This window comes from Parus major, chromosome 13 (assembly GCF_001522545.3).
Source record: "Parus major isolate Abel chromosome 13, Parus_major1.1, whole genome shotgun sequence".
NCBI lineage: Eukaryota > Metazoa > Chordata > Aves > Passeriformes > Paridae > Parus > Parus major.
In genome coordinates, this window is record NC_031782.1 from 4,830,092 (window position 1) to 4,857,063 (window position 26,972).

Sequence of the window (26,972 nt, forward strand, 5' to 3'; positions counted from 1 at the left end):
CAGGCACCTGCACGGCCCATGCAGGGGGCTGCTGATTCCAGCAGTGGCACTGCCCTCTCCACCCTCAGGACAAATAGAAAAAAGCCAAAAAAGCCTCCTTCCAGCTCCAGTGAAGGTGGGCTGGTTGGCTGAAGCCCAGGTGTGAAGCCCAAACACTTCTTGTGATCCCCTGCCAGCCAGTGCTTTTCCCCAGGTGAGACCATGTACCATTTCAGCCATTTGGGGATATTTTCCCCCTTCTCTCTTTGGCTGTTTCAGTCTCAGCATAGCTTCCAAAAGGCTATGAGCTTTTTTTCTTTTTTAGTAATTCATTTGCACAAACAGAAACACTTTGTACTCCACACAAGGAAGCCTTCTGGAATAGGCCAGGCATCACCAACTTGTCATGGCTATGCTGTTTTTAGCAGCCTGATTGCTTTTCCTCCTTCAAAAACAAACAGAAATTATCTGGAGGAGAGGAGGAGATTTGTTTTCAAACTAAACCAGTTTCTCCAAACCTCTGCCATCTGCAATCTCCCATTGCACCAGGGTAAGACAGCAATAGTCAGGCTGTACCCAGCAGGCTCCAAAATCTGGGTGGGTACAGATCCAGGTGAGACACCAGGCTCTCTGCCCATCCCCTCACCTCCCCCAGCCCTGGACCAGACTGTGACACCAAAATCCTGCAGGAAAACCTGCCCTGAGCTCACCCCTGCCAGCAACACCCCCTCTATTTGACCAAATACTTGGTCTTTTGAAGCTTTTCCCAAGTTCTCAAGTGTTCACTTTCACAGTCATTCTGGCCAGTGTAAAAATCCCATTTAAACTCTCGTAGGAGCCCAGAATAACAACTGAAACTAAAATTTAGCCATTTTCTCTCCTCACAGAGTAAGAAAAGCTCAAGTGTAACACTCTGCTCAGCCCAGAATGGTTCATTGAGCCTTAGAACCACGTTGGTGCCGTGTTTGGGGCTGTCCATGGACATCCAGCATCCTGGAAATGGGAGAGGCTGGATGTGTAACCCTTGTGTCTGCTTGGGAGGTCAAGGAGAGATTAACAGAAAAGTCACAAAGGGAAATCAGCCACGAAACTCCAGCCAAAAGCCACAGGGAACTGGGTGATTAATGCTTTGAAAATCCTCCTTACCAATCAGGGGCTATTCTAAGGACCAAGACAGGTTCAAAACACCCACAATTAGAGCAAAATTTATATTCCGTTATTGAGGAAGCAGGTTTGTACTTGTTGAAAGCTCAGAAAATTATCAGGTTTTACTGTTCTTGTACTGCTTCCTTTCCTTTTCTTGGAAAATGGGCCCATTTTGAACAGCAGCAACTCATTGTTCCAGGATGGAGCAATATGAAAGAACATCATCACTGCTCCCATTTCACAGGGACCACAACAAGGGCTCTGAGGGCACCTTTCCTGCAGTGGCAGAGAGGATTACATCCTGGGAACACAGAGCCCCTGCTCCAGCCACAGCTAATAAATAATACTCTTCCATATGTAGGCAGCAGGTACAGAATCCTGGCAGGAGTCCTGCTGTGGTAATGCCCAAGTGTGACAGGAAACCTGAACAATCATTTAACTTGGGATGCAGAAGCAACAGGTCCTCACTTCAGTGCAGTATTTCAACAAGTTTGGTAAAAACACCAGAGACTGCTTGAAAATAATTTTGCCTGTCTCTAGCAAAAAAACAAAACAAAAACGACCATTTGAAGTTTGTGCAAGTGATGTCAGCTCATTTTTTTCAAAGGGGCAACATGACAGCTGTGCTGCAGATAATCAAGAAACTCAGGGGCAATTATGTTTTAACGTTGTGACAGTGGGGATATTTACCAGCCTCCTTGTTACAGCCACATACTTCTTGGCAAAATGTTCACTAATAAGGAACATGGGATGTCATCATTTCCTTGGAGAATATTTTGTGGGGTTTTTTTTTCTATTGTTTGAAACAACAGCACCCTATTCCACGTGAATCAACTGTTACTGCAATTATAAGTTACATTAGTAGAGAAAAGGAAGTTTTGCAGACACTTCTGCCTCATACAAACTGAAGAACAAGCATGACAGCACACACTGCTACAGAGGGCACTCTGATTCCTCTGCCTGATGCTCTTTGGTGTCTCCAGAGTGGCCCCTGACTACCTCACATCTGGCAAATTATCAGTCTTCCCCAAACCCCAGGCAAGGGTGAGGGAGTGCCCCTGCAAAGATGGAAAATCTGAAGCCCAGAGAAGCCAGGAAATTATTTACAGAGAATGTTTCAGAAACAGATACTCAACCTCAGATTGCTTTTTCCACTGTGTTATTTTCCTCTGTTGGCACACTGCAACTTCCTGTTGGTTCACAAATATTTATGAGTGTGTCCTCCATGAAAATGAACATTCAAGGTCTGCTTGGAGCACATTCTTGTCCTAGGACAAGCCCCTAGCTTGGACTGCTACAACATCAAGAATGCAATGGACTTCAGTACATCACACCTCATGTGTGAGCTATTCCCTGAGCCTAAAAGCTCACCTAATAATTATTAAAGTCATTAAGAGAAGACAGTAGATAATGAAATGCACTTTCACGAAACCCCAGAGTAGTTCAGCAAAGGAAAGGTTTGGGCACTCTGGCAGCTCCTGACGTGCTGCTCATGAGAACAGTACAGCTGAGGGCAGAACTTCCATCCATCCACTCCCTGCTCTTGTGCTCTTGGTGCAAAATGCACATGGTCCTGCCCTCCTTCTTGAACTTTTCCTTCTCCAGAACTACTTGGACCCCTGATCATTTCTCACAGTGGTCTTGTAGAGAGAGGAACTGGATGAACATGAGTCAGTTGTCAGCAGGACTGTGCCTGAGTGATGTGCTGGGGAGGGGGGAGCACCCAGCCCTGCCACTGTAACCCCCCTTCCTCCCCATCCCTTCCCAGCTGAGTTCAAAATCAGCTTTAGCTTTAGCAAGTCTACGCTCTGGAATATACAGCAGAGCAGAATCAGCTTCAGCAAAAGGTCTACAGCACACAGCAAAGCACCAAGGGCACAGAATCCTACCAGCACACCTCACCTGCTCCAGTGGCCTGTGACTTCCAGATCCAGAGCCCCAGCCAGCCCCAAGGGCTTCCAGCTCTCTTCCTTTCTCCCTGAAGGGCCCCCACAGCAGCACAGAAAGCAAGCTCCAGCCAGTGCTCTTTTACATTCAATTTGTAAATTGACTACTCAAGGCAGAGGAGAATCAGCTTTCTTTAGCAACCAAAGGTGAAGTGATGCTCCATTTCCAGGTGTGCAGCCTCCTCTTAAAGCTGCCCACGCCACACAAGCCTGCTCCCCTTTGCCCTCCCTTCCCATGAGGAGATTACAGATTCCCACAACACAGCACCAGATTTCCTGCAACTGAGAGAAGGGGAGCAAATTAAGGACTCATGATGAAAGGTTCATGTTCTCACTCTTCCCTCCCAGTTCTGTGCTCAGACTTTGTGCCTGACATTGTCTGGATTTATATGCAGGTCACTCAGTTGTTCTTCTCACATGTGCATCAGGTGCTGCTGGAAAATGTGGCCATTATCCATCAAGTCCTCAGCTTCAGTCAGCTTCCAGAGGAAGAGTAATAGATGCACTTGTGTTGTCACATCATTGTCCAAAATGTCAGGGTAAAAAGCCCTGAGCATTAACAACTCCCTAAGGAAATCAGTTCTTAAAAAAAAAGTAGAATAGAGAGAAAAAAAGAATGAGAGGGACAGAAGAAAAGTGCAGAGTTTCCCTTTTCATCAGTGATGACTTGCAGTGGAAAGTGCCCTGACCTGCTGCATGCCAGCCAAGCACCCACACTCATCTGACTTCCACTGAAGTTTACATTTTATCTGCATAGAGCCACACGTGCACATGTCAGGTTTCATTTCCAGGATCCAGGAAAAGTCTTCTCTCTGGACATCACACATTAAAAGAGATGTATCAGTTTGGAGGGTGAGAGTAATCTCATCCCAGGGCACCTGCACTGAGATTCAAGTGGTGTGGAGAGGTGATAGCATCAGGCAGTGCAAATCTTCATAGATAGTGAAGGGAAAGGGGGGAAAAACAGAAAAGAGAAAGATTAAATCAAAGATGACAAGAAGCAGTAGTCAAAGTTAGGAGGAAGAGGAGGTCAGGCACCCAAACTAATCAAGGTGGCACGGTGATATTTTCCTGGTGTGGTCAATCTCTGTGATCTGCTTTTAAAGGATTTGCTAAAGTTAAGTGAGAACTACGAAAAGCTTCAAAGCTTTTAAAGACAGGTAAAACACAGGCATGAACAAAGATATTTCTTTGCTGAAATGCAAAGAAGAAAAGTGAAATGGGAGGCAAAGCATACCCTGTCCTGAACAGCCTGAAGCTGAATTTTTTGACCTGTACTCACCAGTTCCTAAAAAAACAGCCTGGCCTGGGACTACAAACCCTGCAGAGGAGCTGCTGCCATTCCTGGAAGGCTTATGAAACTTATGGCACATATTTTTGCATTTGCAGCTGCAAGTACTCAATATCAAAACCTCGAATGGCAAAGATAAGGTGCAGTTAATCCAAGAGTGCTCTCTCCTTGAGTGCCCCTTTTACACAACCCCTCATCACAGCACAGTCAATACAGCCCAGAAAGACGCTCATTAAAAAATAGGAAATTAAGCCAAAGTTAGACAAGACTGCAGGAATTTGTCTCAGAGATAGCAGCACCAGTTCAGTCACCTGCACCAGATACGTCCCTTCCCTCTCCAGGCTCCAACAGGAGAGGCATGACCACACTCTCAGCATTACATCCTACCTCTAGCTCCTTAATTGGGCTTGTGGATTACTAATAAGTAATTGATACACAGGAAATGAATGTGAAGCCACCGCTGCGTGTGCCTCTGCATACAAATACAGGCAGCTGAATGCGCAGCAGCAGCAAACGCTGCAGTCCTGCCATTCCTATGGCATTTCCAGTGGGAACGTGCTTAAAATATCTCAGCATAAAGTGTTTCACTTTGTACAAATGATGCTGGTGTGATTGCTCAATGCCTTTTCAGCGAGGAAACTGCAGAGGGCTGAGGGGGTCAGATAACAGCCAAAGATAACGTGTTATGCAGACTGCTCTGGATGAATATCAGGAGAAGAGAGAGACTTTAAGGGGCAACACAATAAGAAATCAAGATAAAGATTTATTTTGTGGCACACAAAGCCAAGTACACAGCTCTCCACGCACTCAGTCTTCAGGAACAATTTTCCTATTTTTTTCCCTGGGAGCCAAAAAAAGTCCCCAAATTAATCTTTGTGCACTGCCTAAATTTGTACTTAGTGCCAACTTTGTATCAAATTCCTCCACAGCATAAGATGCAACGCTGTAAATAGGCTCATTTTTGTTATTTTATCAAATTGTGTTAACTTTCTCTGCAGCATCCTCTGGGGCTGGCAACACAGAGACGTGCAGGAAATGTAAATCACTCCCCTTTTGATATGATAACCGTGGCAGTGAATTGCATCCCAGAAATCAGCTCAGGATTATAGCCAAGAACTCGCTGAAAGCACTTGGCTGTGGCGTGGTGCCAGCAGGGGAAACTTCAGCTGGCAGGTCAGTGTGACACAGGCTCAGGGCTTGGGAAAGAGGAGCAATGTGCAAACCTGGGGCTGCACAAACCCCACAGCCAGCAGCCTCACCGTCAATCTGGAATTAAAAGATGCAAACAGGTGCTAAAAACAAGTGGGTATTTATGTATGCAAATACATGGGGGAGCTGGATTAAATATGAATAAGCACCTAGGAAAGCAACAGCCAGAGGCTGTAAGATAAAATCTACCTGCCAGACAAATACAGATGTGTGTATATATATTTATAAACAACCACACACCAAAAAAAAAAAGCATTTCCTGCGCTGACCTATTTGTGGTTACAGAACATTATGACAATAATTATAATCATGTACCTTTCATTTAAATAATGTTTTCGGTTTCAAAGATTCAGAGGATGTTGGAATGCAAATAAAGATAATCAGGACGTGAAAATAATTGTTTTCCTAATACCTTATTTTTCATGTGCAAATGCCACTGCTAACAGCTCCCAGCATTAACCCTGGGCCAGAACCCCATGGAATTCAGTAGTGCACAAACACTAAAAGAAAAAGCTGTCTGAACCCTCAGGAATTTGCAGCTCTAACAGCAAAGAGGCAGCAGATGGATATGGACAGAAATAATCAAGAGGCAGTAGTTAACAAGGCAGGAGTTAGTCTCAGCAAACCGAATCCCTGATTGCTGAGAGCCTTGTACAGGCACCACAACAAAGAGGAGTTTTGATCATTGATGCCCCACAACACACGAAGCTCTGCACATCCTTCATCTCCACTGCTGCGCTCCATCTGTTGTCTCCACACTCGCTGGCAATCCGTGTCTCCTTCTCCCACTGCACTCAGATTTCTCACACAAAAGATCCCTGGGCCAAGGGCTGCCTTGTCTGCCCTCACTCCCCAGCACTGAGCAGAGCAGGGCTCAAACTACGCCCATAGAGAAGATAAAAGCATTTAGGGACAACGTTAATGGTAATTTTTGTTAATAACTAGTCCAACAGAGTATGAGCATGCATGCACACAAGCCTAAAGCCAAAATTCACACACACGAGCTCCATGTAAGACAATGGAGTGATCTGAGCACCTTCTGATGGCTCTCACTGAGTCCACACTCCTCTTGCTCTCAGTGGGAGCCCTGCAGAGGAGAGGAAAGCAGCTGGCACATAATGATCTTGTGAAACTGAGACACAGCATCAGTAAATGCATGTGCTACACCCAATCTCAGCTGGAACCTCCAGAGGCACCACAGTAATCAGAAGTAGCCCAACAGACAGATAGCTGGGTGGCTATGACAAACAAATGGCAAAAAATGTTTAAAATGTTCTCAAGCAGCTCTTTGTAACAGAGATAACATCTGCAGGACACAGCATTCCTGCCAGGAGTTTTTATTTCAGCACGTTTGACTCAGTGACCTGCTCACTGCAACACCTTTCAGACTAACTTTCAGGAAATGAAATATTCATTTGTATAACCAAACCTGTCTTTCATGACACAAGACCATTCCACATGGCTTTCAGGTTCTTAAATTAAATGCTTAAAAGTCATGAGGTGGGGAAATAAAAGCCTGCTCTACAGCACCAATCCATCCCTTCCTCATGGCCAGCCAGACCTGCATGGCAGGGAAGTGCTGCTCCATTTCCACAACGTACTCCAAGGGTTAAACAACAGATATCTATTTCTATTATGTTGTGTCTGTTTGTTTATTGCAACATTCTCTTTTCCTCCTTGGGCATCTCCCAGAAATCAAAAGCATCAAACAGGAAATACTGTTCCCAGTCCAAGTTCAGAGCCTTCACTCTGCAGAGTCAGGTGTGTTCCACATCTCTTAATTACATTATGTTTTCAGGAGGACATGGTGAAGTGCAGGGTAGGAGGGCAGCTCCTACATAAAGACATGCATAACAAGGCATCACCTTCCTCTTCCATGCTTTTAATGTCCAATGTGACACATTTTCCACTGCAATTCAAACCTCAAAAGTGGAAAAGAAATGGCATGTAAATGGACCTTGCCTGCACTTTCAATCACTGTTAGCAAATCTTAATCTCTTTAAGCCTGGCCATTTAAAATCAGGCCTATTTAACTTGCAAAGGTAGGTCAGGTTTTATTGATCACCCCTAATGCACTCTTAAAAAAATGAGAGTGGTGAGATACACAGCTTAGTTGATGAAGGCTCACTGGAAAAATATTTGATAACATTTACAGCCTTCAAGCTATGCTGCTGTAAATGTGATTTCCATATGCACCAGAATGCAGAATACAGGCTTGCCAGTTCATACTGCAGAGGGAAAAGGAAAGCTCTGCCACAGAGGAGGTGGATTACTCTTTGCATTGACTGAAAGCACAACTATAAACTTCTAGAATACAGGCACAGCAGCCCAAGCCCATTTAGTTCTGTTATCATTCCTCAATCTTTCTTCAGTGCAGTATTTTGTGCATGGATTTCCTACTCAGAGTCCATTCTGTGCCCTGAGTTTGGAACTACAAACAACTGAGGACAGTTTTCCATCTGCTATAGATATGTGTTATTTTATTATATTTTATTATATTTTTGTTATTTATATTATGGTATCATGTAGAGGTGTTCGTAATTAATCAAAGTTCCTTCTTCTGCACCTCTCAGAGAAGGACCAGGGGAGAATCAAGTTTTAATAAAGAAGTGCAGCATTTTCCACCCACATGGACAAGCTCAGATCAGACACATTGCAAAGTCTAGACAGTTCTACTTGATACGTTTTTTTGCTTCCCTACTCTGCCTATTTGTGAAGAATTTCACTTATGAACCACCATTCAGAAAAATGAAAAGTATTTCTCCATGCAAAACTAAACACGATTTTCATGTTTTTTATTTTTCATGCCATGCTAAAATAAAACCACAATGGGTTTCCAATTGAAACCTGATAAACCACTTCCATTGCAACTATTAAATAGTTGTAGATAGTTGTAAATAGACATTTTTGTGGCCTGAAAAGAGATTCTAAATGTATTTACAGACACATAAAAACCACTGCAGTTAATATACAAGAAGAGACAGTGGATTTCCAGGATTACTTCTGCTGCAGACTTCTTGTGCAGCTCAGCAAGTTCCTTAATCAACCTTTACACCAAACTTCCTCCTCCAACTAATGAACAGGTGAGCTGCAGAAATGGATCACTGCCTAGGACATGCTCTGGAGCTACACTGTCAAATAGAAGACCTAAACAGGATAAATCCTCATCAATGACTTGAGGCAATTATCAAATGTTTATTAGCCCCTAAAGTGAAGGCTAATAAACCTGCTTATTTTAGCAGATAAAGTCAAATTACCTTGACTGAAGTTGGTAAGTGTTTGAAGATTAACAGCTCTGGCCTCATATGCTTTTAGTTATTGGTGATGAAGTCTCAGCTCAAAAAAACTGAAAGATACTTCCTAGTTATTTAGGCAATGTGAAAATTGGGCAGTTATTTTCCAGGAAACATGGCCTGCCTGACAGGTTTTAAATGAAGAAAAGTGATATTATTACAATTATCATTAGAAGAAGATGTCCCTCATCAAAATGTGTCTGCATTTTAATTGACAAGGTCCAGGTTAATGCTGTGAAAATGCCAATGAAAGCAAAGTCTGTGGCTCAAACTAATTGTCAGCACTGAGCAACCTCCACCTCTAACCCACCACAGATTTATCACTCTGTGCAGACTGTACTCGTGACAAGAAAGGTTTGAATTAATCATTAACAACTAGAAATTCCTCCCAGACAGAAAGCAAGCAGAGTGCAGGGCTGCCCACCACCTTGTTCCCGTGTTCCTGAGCCAAGGACAGGTACAAGCAATCCTTCCTAAGGAGAAAGATTTGTTGTTGTTGTTTTCCCCCCTTTTAAGAGCACTGCAGGGGAAAACTTCCAGTGATGCTCTGTGTTTTGGTGTCACCCCTGGGGGCAGCACAACAGTGCAGAGGACTCACACCTCCCTAATTCAGCCATGAACTCAAGGACACTTTGGGAGGTGTTACCCTGCAGTGCCGGTTGAGCACCACCTCTCCCACCCAATCTAGAACATAAAATGCAAAGGGTTTTGTAGAAAACCTCTTGAATTGTCTTTATATATTTATTAATATTATTATATTTATATTTCCTCTTCCCCAGCATGCTGGTGCAGACCCTCCAGAATATGACTGGGCAGAAGGAGAAAAGCTGAGAACCTCCAGTACCTGATAGAGGCACTGCCAGGGAAATGGAACAATCCTAACCCTCATGGTGCTTTTTCATTCAGAATGCTTTGATTTTCAGCCTCTCCATCCATGTGGGTGATGGCATCACAACAGAGCTTGAGTACACATCAATTTGATGGTTGCTCAAGCCCAAGTCTTTATTCAATATAAACTGAAGTGTTCCTTCTCACACAGGATTGCAGCTGGAAAGCACAACAGCACTGGGAAGAAAGGAAGAAGGGAATCTCCACAAAGATCAGGCACCACTTTCTGAGGGGGACAAAAAGGCACCTGGCCACTCCTGTCCAAGGCACCTAGTTTGTCTGGAGAGAGAAAAATGGAACTACCCTACCTCACCTAACACACAGAGAGAAAAAAGTTGAAAAAAATTCTCCCTGTTTTTTTCCTGGACAGTCAGGAGTAAAAGACAGATGGTATTTGGTGTTGTGAAGGAAAAAGAAACAACTTTGTTTGGAGGAGACCAGTGCTGTGGGGCCTCTGCTAGCCCCTTCCCAGTAACTGGAAGGCAAAGTCTGAGGGGGTGTCAGCCCATAATCAGAAATGCTGCTCACTTCATTGTCCCTTTTACCCCTGAGGTGAAAGGCTCCTTCCATTTGCCTACAGCAACCCTGCCTTTCTGGTTTTGCTGTTATCTACATATTCACCACAGAAACTACGAGCTGGAAAGTTCCCATTAAACGATGCCAACAAGAACTCTCCATTCACAGCTAACGCTTGGCTGCACACATTCCCTCTTATTTCCAAACATTTTCAGTATGTTTTAGCTTCTCTTCATTAGACATTCATAATTATTTGCAGCACATCTAAACCTGTGCAATGGGCTTGTGCTTCCAAATACAGTCCCCTGGCTGCAAAAAATCAGCATGACAGCGCTAGAAAGAAAGTAGAATTTATATCAATCAGGAGGCAGAGCTCAGGAAGAGGATGAGGCTCACACCATCATGATTTGAGTCAGTGACTTCCACCAGGCAGCAATTTGGCTGCCTTTACAAAATCCGAGGTATTTCTTAGAGATCACCCCTCAGTTAACCATTAAATCAGTCAGCAACTGTGACAATGAATTTTGTAATAAAAATGTACAAAGTGGAGACTTCTGGTACCTTATCTGAAAACTTGAGCAGCTAGAAGGGTTTTTCTGGTCTGAAGAGACACTGTTATAAAATATCTCCATAACACCTCACACCTGTTAACTGCTGTGGCTTTGCAAGGCTGTTTCCATCACACCCCTCAATACCCTTTGGACTAAACAAAGGCTTCATCAAGGAAAATTATATCATATGCTATTTCTTTAGCTCATCCCCCAGTAGCCACTTACAAATTTGTCAGGGCTTCCCAAAACCCTCCCTCTTTCAGACTTTCACATATCCTAAAGGGGTCCCTAAGGAAGGGCATCCCTGGCACTCAGACTGGGCTGTGCTGGCTCTGCAGGGCTCAGCTCAAGGCAGTGGGAACCACTCTTCAATTGTGAGACCAGAGCAGCTCCTGAACTAGCCATGGTGCTGGGGCTTCCAGCAATTGCCTCTGTGGCCCTTAAGACAGAGGCTGTCCAGGGACAGAACTGCTCCTTTAGGTAACTGCATTCCCAGGGCTGCCTGGTGCCTGTCAAACTCCCCCCACTTCCATTTACAAGGCCAGTTTGGGAGGATCATTATGATGTAAATATGTCATCCTGAAGGATAAAAATATAAAAACCTGCAGCTCCTCTAAACCTGAACATTACCAAGTCACCACTACACTGGAACACAAAAATGTTGCTCCCTGACTGCAGAGGGGACATGGGTGACTTCCCCACAGCACACACAAATCTTTATCAACCTGGATGCACAATTAAGCTAAACATTCATCCAACAAAAGGTAAAAAATTACTCCTTGGGTGGTGTCACAGCTGAAAGCAGAGCAGTAAAGGCCCCAGAGCACCCTGAGTGATCAGTCCCATATGAGACATTCTCCACTAAGCTTTGTGCTGGCAGCATTCCCATGATTTGAGGAAGGAGACACGCAGCTGGATGTAAAGCTTGCAATGCAGAACTGCCTTAACTACATGGCAGGAGGATGGCACTTCATAATTAATTTTCCACATCAACTGTTGGCTGCCCTCCTCTTCCTCTCTGCTGGGCTGCAAACTGTCAGTGGATACTTACCCAGAAAGCAGGCCTGCCACAGAGCAAAAAGCATGATTATTATTAGCTAGCATTTTACAGGGCATGCTAGCCAAAAATCAGAGGTAAGTGAGCCTGGGCAGAGTGAGAGCAGTACCAGTGCAAAGACAGCCCTGCCAGATGCTGCTTGTCCTCTGAGAGATGCAAAACCAAAGGGAATAGAAAACCAGGATGAAGAGAGCAAAACAGATAGAAGGTTGCAAGGAGACAGAGAAAATCTGTGCTCAGACAAAGGTTTTGAGCCAGCTAATTTCAGAACATCTGCAGCCCAATGAAACACAGGCCCTTTTCCACCCTGGCTGGACTCTGGCTAAGACATGGCCCATGGGCTGCCAAGCAGCAGCTCTGCAGAGGACAAGGGGCTCCAAAGTGCTTTGTTTTCTGAGAGAAAGGACGTGTGCTCCACTCAGAGACAGCATTTCCTGCTCCTCAGCCTCAGGTCTCTGCAGGGCTGGAGTGCAGAGTTACTACAAGGAGGTTGCTGGTCCTCGCAGGGGAAAGGTCTCCAGAAGAAAACAAACCCCGATTTCACCACGCTCTCTGAATTATGACTACAAACATCAGAGAGCAGAAGGCCAGGAGCAAAATCATTTGTATAACTTCAGACATACCCACTGACTTCTCAGTACTTCAGGAGAACAGGTAAAAGACTATTATATTACTGTTCTGTGATTGGTATCTTAAGAATCTCATGTTAGTTTTGGAGTTTCTTATTTTCTTTCAGCAATTCAACTCGGTTCTGCTGCTGCTATCACCTTTTTAATTCATTTTACAACAAGATATTTGTTATCAGAAATTGTGCTTTGATATGTGTCAGGTTGATGGATGCAATAAAACCCTGTCAGGAGAAGCTGAGTGAATGGGGCTGCAGAAGTGGCATCATCAAGGGAATTGACACCTTAACAGCCAGTCTGCTGATCTTGCAACAAAAACATGCAAATATAATAGCTGTTTTATTTCCTCCCCTGGCAAAACAGTCCAGAGAACACTGTAAGGTATTTGCATAAATGTTACTCATGCAAACAAGCTCAGCCTGCTCACTGATAAAAAACATATGTACAACATGATCCTGTATGCTGTCCTCTTGTCCTGTTTGGTGTGCAAAATTCAATCCAGAGGAATAAAGGCTTTAATCAAAATGCAGCTTTTAATTTTAGTTTAGGAATTCAAACAGCAATCCTGTGATGCTTCAACCAAAAATTTTCCCTCAATAATGTTGAAGGACAATTTTACTGACAAATTTTCAGACACTGCCACACATACCCCTCAGCATAGACACTGAAAAGTTGCATTAGGGTCTTACTGTGAGAGCCAAAACCCACAGGAATATAAAATCAGAGGGTTTTTTCCTGATTTAATAAATGAAATCATATAAGGAACCAGAAAATTTGAAGAAATAAATAATAAGTTTTTATTGGACCACATAATACAATGAATGAGAGAGGGAGACCTGCCCACTGCTCTGCTGCAGGTCAAGCAGGGTTTGAAGTCTCTGCTTCAGCTGACCAGAGCTGCAACACCACCCCTGCACTGGCCTGGAGCACAAAGAGATTTTTTTAACTGGCACTGATTTACAGAACATCTGGAAAAGGTAAAAAATGTGATGTTGAGATTCGACTTTTAGAAAAGAGAAATAATATTACTGGTCTAAACAAAGCAAAGGGAAAATTTCCATAGCAATTAATCTGAAAAAGGTGAATTACATTGGGGATTTATGTTCATGTAATGAAGACAATTAATTGCTATGAGAGCCATAAAACACATTAAATGAACAGGTTTTTTTCCAATTCTACTCGCAAGATAAAATTTATTAACTATGTTTAATGGCTACTTAAAAATTTCTCTTACATATTTATTAAATGTGCCTTTTCAGCCGAACGGAGCATTTTACTAACTGGATTCTACTAATCTAAAAATGAGCAATTTCAGAAAAAATCTATTGCCCTGCACGTTATCTGCAGATCCATTTAAACTAATTCCTCATACAATAAGATTACCATCAGCACAATTTCATAAACGTTGCTAAAAGGGAACCTGCTCATCTCACGTGAGCAAACCCTGCTGCAATGATGAATGAATTCTGCTGACATGATTTGAACAGATGTTTCAGTTTTCAGTAGAGACAGGGAGGGAAGCTCTGAGTCCTGATGTCATTAAGTGTTACTGTAATCACTTAATTAAAACCCTCTCTACTTGGGAGAGCAGGACACATGGAAGAAACTGGATTGGGTGTGAGCAGTGAGCTCAGGAAGATGCACATCCAAATTTTGTGCTCAGCCAGGGCTGTGTGCCTCCAGCTGCGGGCATCGGATGCAGCTTGTGCATTCAGACTGCCTGAAAATCAGGGACAGATGTTTGCCACTTAAAAGTGACCTACAAGTGACTCTGTTTCTTATTCACCATTTACAAAATGGGGATGAGTAGCACTTCTGTCTTCCTGGGGTGTTGTAGGAACAGATAAAGTTGATGGCAGTCAAGTACTCTGGTAATCACGAGTCCCCAAGATGAAGAGAATCATAAAGAAAGGCCTCATATATTTAAGTGAGAAACAACAATTTGACCAAATGCTTACAGTTTAACACAACCTCCTCAACATGCAATATTCTTCTTAAAGATGAAGCTTCCATAAGGGATTTAAATAAGAACCAAGTTTTAGATCCGATGGTCACGAAGTAAAATGCAGAAGTATAATCAAAGTCCAGCCTAGAGTTTAATGCCTTAATAACAATTTCACACAAATTGTATAGACCTTAGAGTGAGAGTTGGATTTGCTCAGGAATGACAGGGGAGCTCATTTACTACCCCCCTGTCCAAGGCAGGAGCAGCACCATGGTGACACCAACAACCAACATCTCTGGAGCAGATCCTCACACGCCTCAGGACACCCTGGGTACCCAGCAAAGCTCACCCCCTCATTGCAAGGAAGATTTACATATTTCATCTCGGAAATATCAAAACCAAACAAGGAATAAACAAAACTGCTGTGATTTCTACATTCTAACAGTGCCAATTTTTTCTCTGTGAAAGTCAAGAAGCTCTCTTGATTATGAAATACCTCTCCTACAACCTTCCCTTTTAAGTGTTATAATCACAAGAGCAGTAGCTTGGAAATAAACAGGAATGAAGAGGATAATAAAGGCAGGAGCAATGTTTAACAAGCTCTTCTTCCAGAAACCAGAGCAGGCAGACAAGCAGAGCTGTGCTGTGCTGTAATGACGGGAACCTCGCCCTGGCAACCGTGTTGTTTGCTTGGAATTCCTGTACAAATTAACAGCACATGCTGTGGCTGGAACTGACCTTTCTTGACCCTCACCATTTAAAAGTTAAGCACCCAATTTAAGCTATTCCAACCAACTTTTCCCTGCAATTGCCAGACACTGGCAGAGCTCTGCTGGAGCATAAGAGTTTGAGCCCACAATTTCCAGAGCTAACATGACAAGTGCAACCAGATCAAAAGCAGGAGAACTGATGTACCCTCACCTGCATCGTGGTTTATTTTAGAGGCTTTTAAAAAAGTCTTGACTTCTTTTCCCTGTTCTTCCACTAACACCAAGCACAGGTGTTATATTGCTGCTGTACTTTTCTCAACAAGATTATAGCGCTGGTTCAGTCATATAAAGGAAGTCAATACCCATGTGCTAAATGAAAAAGGATAATATCATCTGCTACCACTCTACTGAGATCTGGGAACCATTGCTTTAAATCTGTGGTCTTTTTTTTTTTTAATCAGAAAACTTTGCCTTCACAGAAATAACCTGACCTAGGTAAAAGAAGCCATAGAATCAGAGACTGTATTACCCTAAAATCTCATCTAGCACCATCTTCATCAACAATACATCCTGGCCTTCAGTTTCTTGTTAGAAAATGGTTGCATATTGCCTTGCTACAATTCCAGCACAGCCAGGGCACCATTTGTGTGGGTATGAGAACACTCACAGTAATTTTAAGTGCTACACAACAAAGGGAGAATACGATTATACAGGAAATTGGTAGTGGTATTTCCATCCTTTGCAAACAGTGAGAATATACAAAGCACAAAGGAAATCACGGGGCTGAATTATAAATGGGCTGCTTCATCTCCTTTTCTTTTTTCCCCATTTCTGACCCTCAGAATACAGTCATTAGTGAAACACAACAAGTGGGATTTTCAAAACATGGATTCCTATCACCAAGTATCCATCACCAGCAGCAACACATTTAGTTCACCAACAGCAAGCATTTAGTTCAATAAAGAACTTCACATAAACAGACACCCCCTCAAGCCCAAGACAATAAAAACACTTCACTCCTGGTGAACGCTTTCTAAATTCAGGGAGAGCAAAGCTTATTTACAGACACAGTATGAGCATGGCATGAATACAGCAATAAACTCAAAGGCTGCTAATGCTCTGTTTTTCCCATATGTAGACATTCAGAAAAGAGCAAAAATATAAGAACAGGGGGAAAAATACCTACCTTACCAAACCTGACTGTTGGACACGACTCGTTTCAGAGCAACATTGGGGTGAAGGTAAGTTCCTCAGACGACCACCAACCACAATTCCTTTCCAAGCCCCCCAGAGGCTCCAGCTCTCCCTTGCCTGTGTCCCTGAGGAAGATGCAGTGTCCTCCAGTATTTCAGAGCCTCAGCTGCAGAAGATGCTGCTCAGAAAAAGAAAAGAGAAGAAGGTGTGGCATTAAATTCTAGGGTCAGTTGTTTGGCAGATTCAGAGCAGAACACAAGACAACATTGGATAGGAATGAAATGTCAAGGCAGGACAGAGAGTCTGTGACAATCCATCATGTGTGGCACCTTCAGAGGGCAATCATTGAATTCAAGAACTGTGGTGCACAGCTATTCTTGCTTTACAGTACTTTTATAGTGTCCCTAGACCAGGAAATGAATGACAGCCTGGCTGCTTTTCATTCCAGTCCAATATCATAACACAGAAGTAAGTAATGCACTTCTCCATAGGGAATATTTTCATTCATTATGGAATTTCTGAAGAATAACAGGACTTTTATATCAAAAGAAGAGACATCACCTCAGTCTTAATACTCTGCATGATAAAATGGCTCTTACTCAAAGCTTAAGAGCCTACAGCAGATGGGAATTTGTGACTGCCAGCCCAACACGCCACAGGTTCCCAAAGTTCTGCCTCCAACACAATTGTCAGAGACTAGTAAATGTGCTGGGGTTTTCTGGGATCAGGGGGCTCAGCATCACCACGTTTTCTAGCTCACTGTCACTGCTGATGTGCTCAGAGTTCCCAAGAGGTCAGACCCTGGTGCTGAGCAGGGATGTGGGGCCTCACTGCAGTCACCAGGAGAGAGACAGCAATGGAGGTGACCACCAGCAGCAGCACTGCCAGCAAGCAGAAACCTCAGAGCAGCACTGAGAAGTCAAAATGCTCATCCCTAACCCCTGGCAGATGGAAACACTCAAAGGATCGTCCTTCCCCCACTCAGATAATATAGCCTGTGAAGCAAAACTGGGCACAGCAGCACAAAACAGGTGAGGACTGAGGAAAGAGAAGAATCTGAGCTCTCTATGTCAGATATATCCATGGCTCACATCCTTAGACCACACCCAAAGATGCTTTCCTAGATTAACTCAGCAGCCATGAAGATACTGTAACTTTGCCTAGGAATTTTATAAAAAGCAAAGGGAAAAAACATCAGAGATACAAGAGGTTTCCCTCAGAGGAGAAAGCCCGTGGCAGCTCCAAGTATCACAAAATCCCATTACACCTTCACAAGAAACCATGAACCCATTAAGAGGTTACACCTATCTGGAAAACACATTAGGTTTTGGGCTTGAAAGAAGGAGTATTTCAGCAACCAGCACATGAAACTGTGCATACTGGAAGTTAGCATCATACACACAAGTGTACATAATAGATTTGGGTTTTTTGTGGGTTTTTTGTGTTTGGTTTTTGTTTTTTTTTTGGTTGAAGCCCATACAGCACACACAGTCACACAGATCTGAACAATCAAATAAATTTACTTTATTTAGCACTAATTACTTTACTGGCCCTCATATGTTACACACACCCCTAAAGGCTCCACAACATCTTGTGGGACACTCACAACAGGAGTCAGGTGCGTGTTGTACACATTCACAGACTTTCTGCCTCTCTTGAACTCAGACATGAAGGACAAAACTGGACCTTCACAGCTCCTGTCCTCTTCCAGGCCAACCATGAGAAATCAGACTGCCAACTGAAAGGGCTGCTGAGTGACTCATGGGCACAGGAACAGCTGATGCTGCACTCGTTTGATCTGCAGGCAGCAGTAAGACCTAATTCTACTGCTTTTAAGGGATTTTATCTCTGGAGACCACAGCTACAATTACTTTTTCATTTCTACTCGTAAATTGAAACATAGAATAGTCACTAAAGGAAATCAGTGCTACATTTTTGTGCATTAAGCAGAGCATCAGCAACAGGCCCAGATCATCGCTGCAACCTGAGTGCAGGGGCCTGGGCTCAGCCTGGGAAAGGTGGGCTTGTCAAAGTTCCTGTTTAGTGGAGTTTGCCAATGAATATGCAGCAAAGCTGAGGAGGAGAAGTAACAGGAGGTGTGGATGTGGAGGTGAAAATAACTTTACTCGTGACAAAATGCTGTGAGTGTGCACAAGTCCCATCTCTCATGATCTGAGATGGGGCAACTTAATGGGATTAAATCAATGGCCAGGTTGCCAGTGAGCAGCAAAGTGTAGATGCTCCAGTCTGAAGGCAGTGTGCCTCCTCCACACTCTGCTGATGTGTATCACACAATACAGAGGCAGGGAGCTGGGCCAGGGACCATCCTAGTCAGCAATAAAGTAAAAAGCTACAAAAGATAAATACATGGAAACCCTCACTAGCTATAATTTCTGTTGGCTCAGAACCATACAAGGGGAAAAAAGAAGAAAATGTATAATTTAAAAAAAAAACAAAACCAAAAAAGTATGCCACTTGCGTTGCCCAAACCTGCAGAGTTTTGCAGAAAAACCCCTTCACGTTCAGTAGGTCACTCCTGACTTGATGATCAGTGTCCAGCTGGTTTCCCTCTCACAGTTACAGACCCTGGAGAACCCATCACAGAGCTGCCAAGACACTTCTTGGACCTCCTTGGCTTTGGGCAGTTCTTGCCAAGCCCGGAGCCTCGGGAGCATCCCCCAGCTGCAGAGTGAGAACAGGGTGCCCAGACAGGCTGGAAGTGTCCAAGGCCAGGCTGGATGGGGCTTGGACCAACCTGGGATAGTGGAAGCTGTCCCTGCCCATGGCAGGAGGTGGGACTGGATGGTCTTTGAGATCCTTTCCAACTCAAATCCACACGATCCCTGACACAAAAATCATCCATTACAGCCTCCTCCTGCCGTGGGAGCTGGCACTGTTCCCACCTGAAACAAAACCAAGTCTGAACTTGCAAGAAATGCCCCATGTCCCAGAAATGGCAGTTTTGTTGTGTTGTTTCTAAGTTCTGTGCTCCCCCACTCATCTTTGATCAGAGGGAACACGCCGACAAACTGCAAATTACTTTCATTATCCCACCACTTCAGAGTTTTACATTCAGTTAACATAGCTAAGTGGTATCAGATCCGTCTTCCACTCACAAAAGCCGGCATATGGATGTTCTCATTAATCAGAAAAGGCAGACAAGACATTTTTCCAGTAAAAAGGAAGTATTTCCCTTGGAGGAATCTCAGTCCTTTGCCAATGGAAAGCGTGAATTATAGAAAATAACTATATACTTTAGATGTAACAAATAAGCTCAAATATTAAATTTGAAGACACCATTCCCATCTTGGGAAGTTTCCATGCCACAAATCAATGAAGTCTGGGAGACTCTCTCTCTCTCTCTCTCTCTCTCTCTCTCTCTCTCTCAGGAAGCCTTGTTGTACCTTTGCCCTGTTCTTAATTCTTGTCTTTAGCATCACCTATTGATCCCTGTCGGGGTGCTCTCTCTCTCTCTCTCTCAGGAAGCCTTGTTGTACCTTTGCCCTGTTCTTAATTCTTGTCTTTAGCATCACCTATTGATCCCTGTCGGGGTGAGGACAGGAGCTGACTGGATCCTCCTCTTCCCCAGCACACTCATCCTTTTATTTGTGTGTCCTACAGCTCAAGGTGCAGCTTGGGCCTTGTGGCAACATTGATGAGCATTTGCAACTTCAGCAAGGGTAAAAAAGAGGTATCTAGAAGCTAAACAACACATCTGTGAGCAAATATCACAGTGTAGTAGATATCCAAATTAGTATTAGTTTGTCTCATCAAAAATTAATTACAATCTACCTAACTGCAATTGAATAAATTAGTTGGGCGTAGAAAAGATTAAATATTTAAAGTGGCTGGTGACTGAAAAATAATTGAAAACATAACTCCTTGCTTAAATATTAAATTTCTTTTATTTTTATTGCTAGTGTGGCCATTAAGAAATGAGAGTTCCATATGTGTGTGCATTCCTGTAGATGGGTATGGCACATATGGAACATGTTCATGTTCATTCTTCTAACTTCCCTCTTTCCCTAAAACTAAACCTGGGTAAATATTTCCAATGAATAAAGAAGAGCTCCACTGGCAGAGCCAGAAGGCTGTGAAACAGGCAAGGGAAAACACATTTTTACTGCTAGGTATTTAGCAAGGTCACCTGCCTCTGCAAACCCCCAGCAGGCTCTGAGCACAGCAGGGGATTACACCAATTCATTAGCAGGTATCTCTTCTAATTACAGCCTGGGACATGAGTCCCCCACAGCTGGGCAGGGAACAACTGCTGCTTTTTGCCTTTTCCTGGGGATCAGGCTCAGAGTTTCCTGCTGAGCTCCAGGACAGCAGCAGCACAGCCCCACCACAGGCTCCAGCTCCAAGCCAAGCTCTCCGTTATCCCAAAGGATGCTCCTGGCTCCTCACAGTCCTGCTGGGAGCTGTGGGAGCGACAGCTCACCCCATCAGCTCCATCTCTGGGAAAGATCTCACATTCATTTACTGCAAAGGTGACACGGGTGAAGAAGGGAATAAAATGAGACTTTGAACACCTCCTTCCAGAAGGCTAATAGTAAAAAATTGGTAGCAATGCAACTCTGGCACATTTCCAACTATAACACTTAGAGTGCTGCCCACAGCCGTGTCCCAGACACACTTTATCATTCACCATGGCTCAGTGCAAAACATAAATAAAACAGAAGTCATCAGCACTACTGGCACTCAGCTGTTTGGAGGCTTTTTTTTTTCCCCTGCCAACAAAACAAATAGTGAAATAGGAGAGCTGCAATTCAAGTGGTAACACTCACCATTAGAAATTTGGTGGGGGCTGGTGGTGAGATGGGAAATGAACTCAATTATGGAATGCAGGCAATAATAAAATGAAGAATATGTTGACTGAGGTTAATACAATAGAATACTGTGATACTGCCGAAGATCAGCATTGATTTTTGTTATCCAAGTACAAACTAACAGTATCCAGGAAAAAAGAAATAAGTGGTTAATCATCCTTGTTGAAGGAATTATTCCCATCAAAACAGCATCAATGTTACATTATGAGATTCAAGAGTGTAATTAAAATCTTGCTGTGTTAGAAAGTGCTATGACACCGCACAGGTTTGCTGCTATTGCACATAAATAAATACTTTCTGAAAACGAATCCAAGAAATGCCATGGAAATACTTCCAATTTGAAATAATATAAACTCCTTTCTTCAGCAGGCATTTGGTTTTCACCAAAGCTGCTTCTCAAGTTCAAAAGCATTAAGTTGCAGGTTACTGTCTAACTCTCCAGCTGCCAACACTGCATTACACTATTAAGTGTTTTTATTATTATTACTCCTATTATTACAGTCTGCTTAGACTATAAAATAAGATCTCTTGGGCTCCTCAGACTCAAACATTTACATCTGCCCTTGTACTGAAGCTCTTTCAGGAGATTATTCTTTCTTCTGCCAGTTCAACTGAAAGCAATGATGAAGTTACTGCAATGCATATGTCCTTGTCAAATAATGCCTTCAAAGGGTTGGCAGCACATTTGTGGGGGGAAAAAGCAACACTGAACTCACTTCAGCAGTGAGTAGCAACCAGCTTCCATTTAACAGGACAGATCCTCAAAATAATTGAGAAATGAAATGAACCCAGTTCTCCCAACAAGATCTGACAGGTTTGTACCAGAGGCAGCTGTGTGATACAGCCTTCAGTGATGGAACAATATCTAAGTGGATTTCCTCTTACTCTAAATTAAAAAGGAAACAATCCCGTCACTTATCTTAGTGTCACAGTTAAGCTACAGGTCTCACTTCCACAGTTACTGGTTCAAGCAGGTCTCCTCATCACAAATTTGAAACAAGCTTCTCCAGCCCCAAGTGCATGGCATCAACATTAACTTGTTTACTACCAGCTCACTAAAAAGCTTCATTTCCAAATTTAGGATGGCAGAGTCCTTAACTCATTGGTAAGAGAAAGTCAGCACCTTTCTTATCCTTTATCCTTTTCATCCCTTTTACACTGAGCCAGGGACAATGTTTTGCAAAAGCTGGGACAGATTATCACTTTTCCAGCTTCCCCCTCTCCTCCTGTGGTTCATGTGCCCACACAGCTCTGCCAGGGTGTTCCCAGGGCTCCACTCTGCAAGCACAGCACTGCAGGGCTGGGATGTGCTGTGAAAACCTCAGCTAACCCAATGGAAACAGAATTTACCAACCTGTGCAGCACCACGGAATTATGCTAACCAGAGAAAAAACATTTTTTGATCCATCCCAACAAAAACTTCTACACAAACAAACAAGTGCTCTGAAACTATTCTGGGATGGATTATTTATGTTCTATAATTGAAGTACATTCCAGGTTGAAGAATGCTGTTTATTAGTAAAGGTTCCAATACTTTCCATCTCTTTACCATAGCTGATAGCACATAAGTGGATGCTATTACAGGATCAGGACATGAGAGCATAAGCTTTTTACACACACACTATACTTCTCTATCAAAGGCATTAATTGACAACTATTAACTTTAATCTCTTTTGAACTCAGCACATTTCTATTTTGCCACCCAAAACTGACTTCTCTGTATCTTCTTCAGAAAGTTTAATTTGGTTTGGTTCAAGGACTCTCTCTTTGGAACACTTAAGATAAAACTTCCCAACCTTTCTGGCACTGGCTGCACTCTTCTCTCACTGGAATCAGTGAGCTTTATGATGGGCCTGCATTAACAATGGCAAGAAGTAAAAACTGCCTTTCCTGTCCTGATCTGTCACTGCTCAGAGATTTTTATGTTGCTGCCACTTCTAACCCATATCCTGTTGAAAAATGAATAAAGAAATGCATACCCCTCCATCTACTATTCAACATCATTGCTAAGAAAATCTTTCATCCTTTGCTTAAGTTACTTATCTCCAAAGTCAATTTACTCTGTAATGTTATTGTTTATCTCTGTGGAACATACTGGGATAAGCTGATACCCCAACTGTTAGAGAAAATACAAGTTTATTGGATCCTGTGGCACCTGGAGGATACACAGCTGTCAGCCAAGTGTCAAGCCAGAATCTGAGCAGGGTTTTCCATCACAAATTCAGGTTATTATTTTCAAACTGTTGATTTTAAAAGCCATGCATAGCATTGAATTCTGCTGCATTTCCTGAGAACATGCCTCTCCTTTGATGCTTTAAGCCAACTTTAGTTGTATTAGGAAAAACAATTGTGTTTTGGTTGTTTTGCACACTTTGAAAAGTTTGGATAAATTTGTTGTTTACGAAGTCCCACCCATTGCTGCAGCTCTTAAAACCCCAGGGAAGGTAGGAGTCAACAAAGCCCATGAATGACACAGGCCCCTCACTCACTGCAGGGATCTGTTAGCCTGGAGAGTGTATCAGATCCAACAACACTTTAAAAACACCAGCCTCACTTCCAGAATGTCCTTTTTCCTATGTGGGTCATATAATTGAAGAGATAGAAACTAAATTTGAACTGGTAACCAGCACAGAAGCCTGGTAAAGCCCTAGAGCCTTTAAGTGCTTCGATTTCAGAAAGGAATCCTCAGGCTCTTCAAGAATCTGTCAGAAAGGACAGAGCAGGAGGACACAGGAGAGGGCACGATGTGATCTGGCACAGCATCAGGGATGAGAAAAGGGTGAGCAGGTGACTGGGGAGTGCACTGGGGAGCCAGAAGGGGCTGAGCAGACCTGGAGCTGCGGGAGGATGCTGAAGCTTTCTAGGAACAGTGTCAGGAGTTTGGAGAAAGCTGATGCAAGTTAAAAAGGACCACAAGGAAAGAGAAGCATTTGCAAGCCCCAGAGGTTTGCCTTCCACCACACAGCCACATTGCACTTGCAAATCACAACTCCCTTAATGTTCTCTCCCCTTGCCAAACATCCACAAACATCCCTCTTCAGCCTCCACATGGGAGAGATCTCGAGTTCACCCATGCAAACATCTCCTGCTGCCGGCTCTCAGAGAGAGAATGTTTGCTGGACTTCGACAAAGTCAGCAAATACCCGAAATACTCTAATTCACCCATAAAATAAAGCAGTGTCACAGTGCTGCCGTGGGGAAACGCTGCCTTAACGTGCTGTAAATCCTAAAGAACGGAGCAGAAAAACAGCACCTGGCAGAGCCAGCCTGAACAGCAGTGCCTGAACTGCCTTCAGTGCTTAGGAGCCTCAGAGCAATCTTTGATTTGTGCTGAAAACCAATCCAGCTAAAAGGGGACCATGGAACATCAGGGTGTTTAGAATACCCTCGTTACAAAGCAGGATGGGTTCCTGTCAGACACAGCTCGAGGCTGCTGACACCAGGGCCAGACCCAGCCAGAAATATGTCATTAAACCCAGGTAGAGCTTGGCATGACATGAAAAGACTCATTTAGCCACCACTGGCAAAGGAAACATCCAGGGCACCTCAACCCCATCTAAATCTAGACACGGCTATAGTACAATAATTAAATACAGCTTAAAATCACTTCTAACAGGGCAGCATTTGAGACAGAAATTGGCCTTTTCACTGATAAAAATTTGTATTTCCTACAAGTACACACTGATACACAGGGTCAGCAGAGCTTAGAACTGAACTGCCTGTGCCATCAGGTGCTGGCATCGCTGCTCTCCCACCCACAGCTCATCACACCAGCACATAATAGTGTCCAGTTAAAACATCTTTGGAAATATGAACCCACAGACATCGTGCATGAGAGTTTAGTGTGCTCTTCTTCTTTTTAAAGTGCTTCTAAGACTCTAGATAATATTGTTGTCAAAACCAGACTGCAGTTCTGCATGTATTTAAGCCAACTAGCACAAATTCAACTCAAAGGTTAATTTTTTTTTTAGTCCACTACAGCTTAAATAATTGGATATTGCAAAAAAGCCTATAGCTACTTATCTGCAAACAGTTTGAACACCACTAAAATAAAATTCATTGACTTGAATTTATCTTTGGTGTGACTTCAGTGGGCCTTTCCCAGCCCAAAATTTGCTCACTGGCTTCTGGGACATGAAAGTACTATGAAATCATGGTTTGTAGAAATGTCAGTGAGGAGGTTTGGATGTGGGCAAGCCTGTGTATCGAGCTCTTCTCATTACAAATCTGCAAACCTTTGGCAGTTTGAAAAATGCTGCACTTAGAAACATTTTGAGGAGCTATAAATAGACTGTTCAGCCCATGATAAATTATAATGTGTGAAGACTGCAAGACCAGAAATGTCTATAGCTCTGGGTTCTCAGTACAAGCTTTCAGGACTTCTCTGACCACATTTTCAGCCTTCATGTTTTCATCTGTGTGTGTGTGTCCTTGTCTATAGATCAATGTCAGAGCCACCTCTGAGCTTTTCCCATTTCTAACAAAATGTAGTCTTTTTAAGAGTCAAAAACTGACACCAGTCATACAAACTGAAATGCTCTTGTGACATCCCCAGTTTAAAAAAGTCATAGAGAAAGGCTCAAGTCCCTACAGTTTGATGTCCCTGGAACTTCTAATTTTCTGAAGCCAAATAGTTTCACTGCTTCTCACAAGAAAATTCAGAAATTTTGATTCAACCTCCTGAACCCTTGAGCCAGCTTGAAGTTACAGCCACACACTCTGCTCCTGGGGATCAGCTACAGAAAGGGCTGAATTTCACCAGCTCTGAGCTGCATTCAGAGTAGAAATAGTTGCATGTTCCTACTAACTCATCTCTTATCAAGAACAGCTTTTCTGCTCAGATTGCTCGCTAAGCTGAGCACTGACATGGGAGGACAGCACACGCTCCTCACTAAAAATATGGAACAATAAGTCGAGGAGGAAAAGTGTATGATCAAATTTGCAGTCTGTGTAACTCAGACTGGAGTTTTTAAAGTTAATGACTACAGAGTAATTCTTTTCCTTCTCAGATCCATACTGTGCATTGTGGTTTCCCAATCAATCCGAAGAGCTGTGACAGCCACTATGCACAGACAGCCATTGTACAGTGGCCATTACAATTATACACAGGCAATTATTGCTGGGCTAGAGACTCATGGGGAATGTGCTTTCCCCTTCCTATTTCACTGTGAAAGGACAACAAAATGTAGTTAAAGTATATATTAATGGTTTTTCAAATAATATACTTGATTACATCTACAGCAGAATATTTTTTCTTCATGTTTCTATAATGAATCTGACCATGAAAAGCAAATTTATGCCCACAGTTTGTATCATTATAAACTCAACTCATTTGATGTGAAAAACCTACAGTTTAATTGCTTGATTTAGATTTTGGCTGGTAAAATGCGTACTGAAACATTACTATTTTAATTATGTTAATTTATAACTGAAAAGCTAAATTTGCAAAGGCAATAACATTAATTATTTACTTGCCCATTAAAGCTGAATATTTATTACCAGGATAATTGGCTTCATAAGTCTGCCAAAAAAATTAAAAACAAGTTTATGTACTGACTTACAGAGGAGTGAGTGATACTGTAGCATCTCTCAGCAGGTTGTGTGTGTTTAATGGATTACTCTGATATACAACTACATTTCTGTCATTTATAGTCTCTTACATTTAGTTTTTTTCAAAAGATTTTCTTTTTCTTTAGAAAGATGCCTTTTGTGACTCAGAGCAAGCTCCTTTGCTGCTCTCCAGCCAAAATCCTTTGTGCAGTGTGAGGGACTTTCACTGGTCTTAATAATTT

The 26,972-nt window shown here is 42.9% G+C and overlaps 1 protein-coding gene across 2 annotated transcripts in view; it reads right to left on the reverse strand.

Moving 5' to 3' along the window:
- SGCD (sarcoglycan delta) overlaps positions 1 to 26,972 on the reverse strand; it is a 305,900-nt gene that overhangs the window by 179,118 nt on the left and 99,810 nt on the right. For both annotated transcript variants that reach the window (XM_015642158.3, XM_015642153.3), the window contains exon 2: positions 16,344 to 16,529. The gene's annotated coding sequence lies outside the window, so the exon portion shown is untranslated. The remainder of the gene's footprint in view (positions 1 to 16,343; positions 16,530 to 26,972) is intronic.